This window comes from Nannospalax galili, unplaced genomic scaffold, assembly GCF_000622305.1.
Source record: "Nannospalax galili isolate Female #2095 unplaced genomic scaffold, S.galili_v1.0 scaffold1254, whole genome shotgun sequence".
NCBI classification, from domain to species: domain Eukaryota; kingdom Metazoa; phylum Chordata; class Mammalia; order Rodentia; family Spalacidae; genus Nannospalax; species Nannospalax galili.
The window spans coordinates 85,992-96,098 of NW_008334550.1; positions in this window are offsets into that span (position 1 = coordinate 85,992).

Below are 10,107 nucleotides of genomic sequence, written 5' to 3' on the forward strand. Positions count from 1 at the left end.
CATGTGTGTCCATGTGTGTGCATCTGTATGTATGTGTGTGCGTGTGTGTGTGTGCATGCTTGCTTTTCATGTATGTTTGATGCTCTCCTTTCCAGTTAGTCTCATATCATCTCTGCAAGTTCCTCCCACACAATGCTGCCTCCTTGGCCTTAAACAACAGCCGTTTGCCCTCTAGGAGCTCTGCAGGCTGGAAGTTGGAGGTCGACCTCTGCTCCTCGGAGAGGAGTCTTCTGGCTTGCAGAGGGCCATTTAGCTGCAGTGCCCTTGTGGAGCCTCTTCTGTGCCCAGGGAGTGTGAGCACCGTCTAGCAGCACTGATCCCAGGGGATCAGGACTCCAACCCTCCGGACCTCATTAACCCTGTTTACTTGCTTATTGGCCCTGGATCTGAACACATTGTCAGTCGCTGCTTCTCGCTGTGACATAACCTGAGCAAGTCAACTCAGAGGAGCAAAGACTCACTTGGGCTCCTGCTGTAGAGGTCTCAGTTCATGGACACTTGGTTCCACGTTTCCGGACCCATGGCAGTGTGGAACATCGTGGAAAAAAGGTGCCAGGAACATCAGAGAAGGAAAGCGAGAGGCCAGGGGCAAGGTTGCCCTTCTGAGGTCTGCCCTCTGTTGACCCACTTCCTCCAGTCAGGGCTCACCTTCCGATAGCCCCTGAGCTACAACTCAGCAGTCAGTTGATCTGTTAAAGTCAGAGCCTCCCAGCAATCTCCTTCCAGGATGCCACCAGCGAGGGACCAGCCTTGAACACGCGGGCCCTGAGCTACCATTTCCTACTTAAACCACAACACACAGTTCCATTTATAAGATGTATACTGAGCAGAAGCACCCAGAAAACAACAACAAAAAAGCCCTGTGTGTTCAACTGAACCGCCTGCGAGGCTGGTGAGCTGCTTAGAACTTCGATGCGTGGAGAGTTTGGCACATGCAGGTACAGAGCCTGTTTACAACCAATCTTGGGCTGTCTTTTGCCCCCTAAATACTATTTTTTCCACCTCTGTATCAGCCCTGACAAATGAAAACCTTTTGAGAGAAAACAACAACAAAAAAGCCCTGTGTGTTCAACTGAACCGCCTGCGAGGCTGGTGAGCTGCTTAGAACTTCGATGCGTGGAGAGTTTGGCACATGCAGGTACAGAGCCTGTTTACAACCAATCTTGGGCTGTCTTTTGCCCCCTAAATACTATTTTTTCCACCTCTGTATCAGCCCTGACAAATGAAAACCTTTTGAGAGGTATCAGCTTGGCAGACCACCAGCTTCTACCAACTCAAGGGCTGAAGATGCCGTCTCCGCTGAGGTATTTGACAGCTGTCTTAATTTTTTTTCTTTGGTCCGTTACTATAAACACTTTATGAAACTGTTAATGTGCCAGAACACAGAATTTGGGGTGATTTAAATCTGTGCTCTGAGACCATGGACACTCATATTTGACTCATGAACGATCCATGAGGTAAGGGTTGTGCTTTTGTCCCCCCTCCTGGTTGTGTGTGTATGTGTGTGTGTGTTTCTGTGTTTCTATGTATGATATTAAGAGAGGCAGAATTCAACACACGCATGAAGTGAAGGGTAATACAAGAGCCCTTCAGACACAGACTCTGTCATGTGGAGTTGTTGACACTGAAGATGTAGTGTAGAGAATGGGACAGGAGAGGGGGATGCTCGGGTAGGGACACCTGGGAAACCCTTACTTAATGGAAGACCTCAGGGAAACTTAGCCCGAGAAGGTGTGCTCACGCCTAACTGAAGGCTCACACAGCCCCCCAGAAACCATGATCAAAGACCACGTGAAATGTGGTCAAACTCCCGGGGTCCAAAACCCATGGGGCTGCAGAGCCAAGGGAAGCAGGGACTCAGTTCTCACCTGTTAAGACCCCAGGGTCCCCTTCTTTTAAGGGTTTCCCCAAGGGCATCCATTCAACCTTATAATTTCTAGGCACTGTCCTGGTAGTTTATGAGTATAATTATGTTTATCCTTTCTTTGGCTAAAACTAATGAACCAACTATAAACAACTCAGCATTTTCTCCCCTACTGAAAAATGAATATTAATTAACCTGTCAGGAAAGGACTGGCATTGCTTCCCAAATACAGCCGTGACTCAAACACACACACGCCAAGTTGAGGAAGGGCCGTCACGGCTTCCGAAAGGGAAATGTGTCCAGATGTTCTCAGAGCGCTTCTGTGCTGACAGAACCCATCTGTGGACTTGGCCACACGAGGTACTGGGTATCAAATTTTCAAGCTGAAAAGCCAGATGGGAACTTGAATCCTCTGGTGGCATCTCTGCCTCCCTGCACAGAGCACCGAGGTTGGTTTGAACAGTGTTTGTGCTCAGAAAATGCCCCACCAGCAAACATTGGGATCCTGGCCAGGGGCCACTGCAGTGCAGGTTCAGAGACATATGGTGGGGTGGTGTCTGCATTTGTGATAGAGCAGACAAGGATGGAAGGCTTCTCCTGGGAGAGGGGCTGATGTCCCGGAAGGTGTTTGATCTCACACTGACTTTCTGCTTTGCCTACTGAAGGCCAGTTGACTTCTCTGAGCATTTCCCTGGTGGCATTTGTCAGGATTGTGTCTCTCCCTAGAGAAGCGAGTCACTCTCTAAGTTGGCCAAAAGGAGCCTTAAATGCAGCCATGTTCAAGACCTTTTGATATGTCTTTAAAATATTTTATTCATTATATATTTTATTCTATGTGTATGAGTGTATTGCCTGCATGTCTGGAAGTGTGCCTGTGTCGTGCAATGCCTGAGAAGGTCAGAAGAGGGTGTCGGATCCCAAAGAACTGGAGTTATGGATGGTCGTTAGCTGCCATGTGGGTGCTGGAATTCGAACCTGGGTCCTCTGTAAGAGCAGCCAGTGCTCTAACCACTGAGCCATCTCTACAGACCTGCTTTTGTTATTTTTAAGACTTCAGAAAACTCAAATGCAGAAGAGAAGTCACAGGAAATAGTAAGAAATTAATTTTATACTATGAGACTGATTTTTTAGCTAAATGAATCTGGACTTAATGAAACTATGGGATGGAGATGATAGAGTTTAAGCTCTGCTATCCTAATGAGGGAGGATTTCCTCCCTTCACCCCGCCCCGCCCCCCAGTTCAGCCTGGTTGCGGAGGGGCAGTTGTCCCTGGGCAGGAAGGCCTGGGGACACATACCCTTCCACACCCTGGTTTGCCCCGCCTCTTGCTGGGAGCACAGACTCAGCATCTCAGATGAGAATCCCCACTCAAAGGTGAGCTTGCATTCCTCCCCAAAGGGAAACGCGAGGCCATAAAGCGTTTATAGACCTGGCCCACCATCCTTTGCCCACTCCCAGCCAGCTGTGTTCTTCCCTCTATGCTAGTTCCATTGTGCTTTGAAGTCTGAATGAGTCTAGAGACTAGAGGAAAGGAAGTAGAGAGAGGGAGGGGAAGGCAGAGACACAGAGACAGAGGGAGGAGGCATGCAGGAAGGCAGATTGTAGCTGGGAACAGTAAGGATGTGCAGAGACCAGACAGACCCCTGCCCACCAGATCACCCTTAAATCTGACAGATGGGAAACTGTCACGCGCATGGTCACAACAGGAAAAGGAGGAAGGTTAAGGTCAGCAGTCAGAAATGTCTGGGCCTAGCTGGCGGACTTCAACATGCCAGGTGTCTGTGCTCAGAGGGGCTGTGACAGCACATACAGTGTTTCAGGCCAGCTCTGGTGTCCACTGTGGCTCCAGGGCTGTTGATGGTCAGTCTTATCACCTGGACTGGACTGGAAGCACTGAGGAGATTAGGAGAGCACACTTCCGGTGTGTCTAGGGAGATTTCCAGAGAGGATTACCTAAGGGGTGTCACTGTCCTGTAGACAAGGGCCGGATGGAATGGGAGGGAAAGAATGAAGCCCACTAGGGCAGACATTACCCCCCCCTCCTTCTTAACTGCCATCAGGTGAGCTGCTCTGCTCCAACAAGTTCCCCCTCTCTCTCTCTCTCTCTCTCTCTCCTTCCTAACTGCCATCAGGTGAGCTGCTCTGCTCCACCAAGTTCTCCTCACTGGGAGCCGAAATAAAGCAGTCCTCCTCTTAGCTGTTTCTCTGCTATTTGGTCACAAAGAGAGTCTAACACAGACAGTTTCCTCTTCTTCCCATTCCAGATGCTCTCTGAAGACCTTTATAGTTTGAGTTTCTATTAAGAAATTGATGTTTGCTGGCACTAATCTCCAAGCAGCATTTTCTGTTAACTGTAAGGATTGTGTTGCGGAGGAAAAGGTTTTTTGTTTTTTTGTTTTTTCCTGCATCTTTTAGCTGGGATTTCCTGGAACGGAGGTCATGAGAGGCAGGGGATGTTTGGATACAGAGAGGGTGGAGCACAGATACTAACGACAACATTACGCAAGATGAGTAAAATCTGGGGGGTCTGTGGCACCCCAGAGGACAATCTGCAAAAGCTTAATGTAGGGGCTGGAGAGATGCTCAGAGGTTGAAAACAATGGCTGCTCTTGTAGAGGACCTGGGTTAGGTTCCCAGCACCCACATGGTAGCTAATAACCAAATATAACTTCAGTTCCAAGGGATTCAATGCCATCTTCTGACTTCTTCAGGCACAAGTGCACTTACATACATGCAGGCAATACACTCATACACATGACATAAAGTAAAAATAATAAAATATATTTTTAAGAAGCTTAATGTTTGTTTTAAAATAGAAAGAAGAGGGGATGGGGAGATGGTTCAATCAGTAACGGGCTTGCTGTATAAGCAAGAGGACTTGAGTCTGGATCCCCAGCCCCCAGGTAAAAATCACAGAACAGCAGAGTACATGGGTTATCTCAGCACTGGGGGATGGAGGCAGGATTCCTGGAGCTCACTGGCTGGTCAGTCTAGTCAAATCACTGAGGGACCCTGTCTCAAAAATTTAGGTGGAGAGTGATGAAGGAAGACACTTGATGTCCTCCTCTGGCCTCCACATGTATGCACACATGTGCGTCTGCAGCACATGTACACATACACATACCCACACACTGGCCAGAAGAGAGGATTTTGAATGTTTCCCTTCTGGTTTCTTTTCTGTTGCGGTGACAAATACCATGGCCCGAAGCAACTGAGGAGAGGAGAGGGTCCACTGAGCCTCAGGTCACAGTACCTCCTGGAGGGAATGAGGGCAGGAGCTCAAGCAGGCCAGAAACCTGACACAGAGACCAAGGAGAAGCACTGCTTGCTGCCTTGCCCATAGACTCCCCTCAGCCAGCTTTCCCGTACAGTCCAGGAACGCCTGCCTAGGGACGCTGCCTCTCACCGTGCTGGGACCTCCTCCATCAATGAATAGTAAACATACCCCCCCATGGACGTGCCCTCAGACCAGTCTGAGCTAGGCAGCCCCCAAAGAGGGGTTTTTCCTCTCAGATTATCCTAGGCTGTGTCAAATTGGCAGTTAAAGCTGACCAGGGCAGATCCCAACACGAAAATAAATAATCAGTGTTTGAAGGGATGGGAATGGTGTTTATCCTGATTTTGATAAACATGTATCAAATATCACATGACATCCAATAAACAGGCAGTCCTTACGTGTCAACTGTACATAAAAGTTAGCAAGAACAGAGAGATATGAGATAGATTTCCGAGTTGACATAAACGGGCGTGGAAGGCTTGCCTTGCAGACTTGACTTGACGCCTGCCCTTTGATGAGCTCTCCATAACTCGTTCACCCTCCTTTTGATGGACAGAGAACCCCCTCTGCCAGACGAGATTCTTTTGTGGACATAAATTTCTCTTCCAGTCTGGCGACTTCTCGTGTTGGGGTGGCTTATTTTGACCAGGAATGGCTCGCTTTCCTGAGAATCTGAAGGACAGTCACTGGGAGAGATGTTTATTTACTACTCGGTTCTTCTCCATCTGTGGAAGTGTTCCAAGGAGTGTAGCCCAATCTATGCTGCAGAGAGCACATGCACTCCCTGCTGACCTTGACTGGGGCGCTGTTATGGTTGGAGTAGGTAATATCCCCACAGGCTCCTGGGCTGAACCCTGGGCCCCAGCTGGTGCTGCTGTTCTGGGAGATGGTGGAAACTTTAGGAAGTGGGATCAAGCTGGAGGAAGAGGGTCACGGGGGCTGTGCCTTCGAAGGTGATGCCTGGTTCCCGGCGCCCTCCTCGCTGACTCTCACCCTGCTCTTGGCCGACATGAGCTGAGTGTCTCTGTTCCAGCATACTCCATGCCACGTGGATGGAACTCCTGAAATTATGAACTGAAGTCAATTATTTTCCTTTAAGATTTTTCCGTCTGGTTTTTAGTCACAATGACAGGAAGGTGATCAGCACAGGCATATGGCCCCATTGCCTAACAGTCACTTTTGGATGTGGGAGGGGCTGTTGGGGGGGGAGCCAGCCATCTGAGAGGATAGGAATACATTCAGGTATGGGGTTCAGAGAATGATGCCCCAAAGTCTGGCATTCAACATCTGAGCATGCCCAGGTTCTCTCTGACCTTCCTGGTCAGCACCTCTCCTTCCTTTTTCTCTCTAGCCAGAGGGGTGAGCTTTACAGGAAGTTTCTAGTCTTTATCAAACACAGAAACTTGACTTGAAGAAGAAACTGACAGGCACCATACTCGGGGCCCCAGCCAGCTTTGTCCCAGGCCGTTGTCTGTCCCGGCTCGGTTGCCTCCTTTTAAAACATCACCTGTAAAATTACCAGAGCCTTCCCCCTTCCCAAGTAAGAAGCATATACAGCTATTCAACTGCCATTGTGTTATCAAGTTTCGACTCCAAACTGGGTCCCTTTTACATGTTGGAATCATAGAACCCATGACAAGATGCAGAGCCCGTCATGCAATGAGGGAGACTTTTATTCTCAGTCAAAAGTGGGAGTGGGAGACAAACTCACAAATCAATTCTCATGCCTGGGGGCTGGGAAGTTATGGATAGAGTGTAAAAGAAATAAAAGAAATGAGGTGGGCTGTCTTGTAAGTGGGGGGAGAGGACCAGCTGACAAAAGGGAGAGCTGCTCCTGTCTTTTCTAGAAATGGGCAGAGATTTCCTGGGAATTTGCAGCTTCTGCAGCTCTATCTGGTCGCTATGGCGATTGTCACTGACATGACACTGGAGGGGTGTCATTTTGTATACAGATGGGACTACAGCGATGTTAGAGTTTGCCTAGTGTCACAGTCAGTGACTAAACAGCACACTTTCAGCCAGCCCATGGAGAGGGCCCTGGTCTGCACACACTGCAGAAGTCCCACCCTAGGAAGGATGATCAATGGTCCAGCAACATTCGGTGAGTGTCAACAAACAGAAGTCAGAGACCAGCTGGGGCTGGTGCTGCTCTTGCTCAGACGAGAACCACCTTTGGCTGGTGCAGAAGGGTCTGTGGGATGGGCCTTGGTCCATGGTTTCAGGGTTGCGGACCATTTGTTTTCGCACCAGAGAAAACGCTGATTGACAAGGAAAAAGTATTTATAGATTAACACAGCAGGAGGCATCCCAGGAGCCTTCCTCCTGCTCATCTGGCTCCTTCTGCTCTGTATTGTCAGCTCAGCAGACTCCATCACCAACCTGCAGAGGGCACTGGGGAGTTCCCTTCACACCTGTGTGAGCTCTATGCCCCAAACACCCACCCCAGTCCACCCCAGTGCCTCAGTCTGTACACCAGTTCTAGCAGACAGGAAAAGGCACAAGCTAAATGACACAATTGTATGATGTATGCACTGTGTACTTGTGTGTGTGTGTGTGTGCATGCATGTGTGTATATGCATTATTGTATGACGGTGTGCATGTGCACATGATGTGAATGTGTGTGCGTGCATGCATGTGCTTGTATGTATGTATTCTATGTATGCGTATGTGTATTTGTGTCACGTGAGTGTATGTGTATATGATATGTATACGTGCATATTTGTATATATGATGTATATGTGTGTGCTTGTGTGTTTATGTGCCTGTATGGATATGTGTGTATTGTGTGTATGTGTATGCATGTGTCTGTATAACGTGTGTACCCATCTGTAAGTATGATGTGCATGTGCTGGGATTACAGAAGTGAGCCCCCACATCTGGCTTTACCTGGTTTCTAGGGATGTGAATTCAGGTTCATTCTTGTGCTGTGAGCACTTTGCCCACTGAGCCATGTCCCAGTGCTCTGCCCCATCTCCTCATGGCCCTCTCTCACGGCCCCTCACGGTGTATGTCCTCTGTGCGGGTCTGTGTGTGTTTAACTTTCCCCTCTGTAAGGCCCAGTCTTGCTGGATGGCCTCATGTTAACCTGCCTGTGTCTGTAAAGCTCTTGCTTCAAAGGAAGGTCACAAGGAAGGTCACATTCTGAGGTGCTGTTTTGTTTCGTTTTGATTTTTCTTGTTGGGGAGATACAGTTCAACCCGAATCAAGTTGCATTAAGTTCCTGTAACATGCGACTCCTCTCACAGGGTAGATGAGAAACAGTTGCATGACCTTACTTCATTGGAAGCAGAGGGGCGTTTGCAAGGAAACTGGAGCTTAAATGCTTCAGGAACAGCCCTGGGTGGGCGACCACCAGCCCCATCTCCTGTTTCCTCGTGGCCATGCAGAGACCGCTACCGTCTTCTTGGGCTGAAGTATTCAGAGTGGAATGTGGCAGTTGGGGAGGGGTGAGGGGCCACAGACAGGGGTGTCTGACCCGCCCTCTGCCATGGCGTCCCTTCCTGTGGGAAGTCAGGACAATTAGGGTTCCTTACTGTGTTCCGTTTTATTGTTGAGGGAATTACAGATTTTGCATATACTGGCACAGAAGCATCCAGAAGCAATAATTATAATTATTCAGACTTCAGACTTGCTTCCCTGGCATTAAATGGACTGTGACCGATGTGTTTCTGGAGAACATCTCCCCACGTCTTCCTCTGTGGAGCTCATGTATAACGATGTTTTGTCCCAATTGAATACAGCAAATTAGGTGCAGTGGAGCAGGCCGGGGTGGCTCGGCGGTGTCGTTATGGGCTGTGGAGAGCGAGATGGCTTGGGAAGAGAAAATAGCAATAGAGATGGGGGGGCAAGGAACGACATGACCTTGTAAAGGTGAGTGGAGGACTTGGAGTACAAACAGAGTCTTGAACTGGAGCAAAGGGCCTTGTCAGTGTCTACTCCAGGAGTCTCTCCTGGCTCTCTCTCTCTCTCTCTCTCTCTCTCTCTCTCTCTCCTCTCTCACTCTGTCTCTCCCCATATGTGTGTGTATGCATGTAGGTGCAAGTACATCTAGTTACAGGTGTGTGTGGACCAGAGGTCAACCTTGGGTATTGTCCCTAGACATCCCACTTTAGTTCTTAAGGCAGTGCCTCCCACTGTACTTGGGAACATACCGGTTTGGGTGGGCTGGCAGGTCAGTCAGTGAGCCCCAGAAATCCGCCTGCTTTAGTCTCCCCACTGGGATTACAAGGACACGCCACCACGCCTAGCTTTTTTACATGAGGTGATTCTGGGGATGGAACCCAGGTCCTCATGCTTACAAGGCAAGCACCTTACTGACTGAACCATCTCCCCAGCTTCTCCTGACTCTCTGGGTGCAGTGATTATTAGTGTGTGGAAGGGCAGTGACAATGGGGGATGCCATGCTGGGCCGTTGCTCCGGGATGAGACTTAGTGTTTTGTACAAATGTCTTATTTTCTTTTTCTGCTGGATTGAAATGTGGAGACCTGTCTCAGAGATTTGGGATCCAAGGTAATAAAAGCAAAGGGTTGAGAAAAGCGTCTGTCATATGGGTGGATGGAGCGGTTTCTGACTAGAGATGGATGTTTGCAGAACGGTGCTCTGTGCAGGGAAGCCCTGGGGGTGGCTCTCAGCTGTGCCAGCAGGAGGGTGAGGCTCCTACTTCACATCTAGCAAGACCAGGGAGCAGAGATGGAACAGGAAGTGGGGCCAGGCCAGACCCCTCAAGGCCCACCCCTCAGCAATGTATTTCCTCCCGAGAGGCCCCACCTCCTGCGGATTCTATAGCCTTCCAAAACAGTCCTGCCAGCTGGGGTTCAAACACAGGAGTCTGTGGGCAACACTTCACATATAAGCATTGACATCGCCACACAATTGTGTCCTGGCAGACAAAGTTCTGCTTGGAGATTCTAGAGGCATTTTCTGTGGTAGTAGCTACATGCGCACAAATCACATTTACTGTGCACT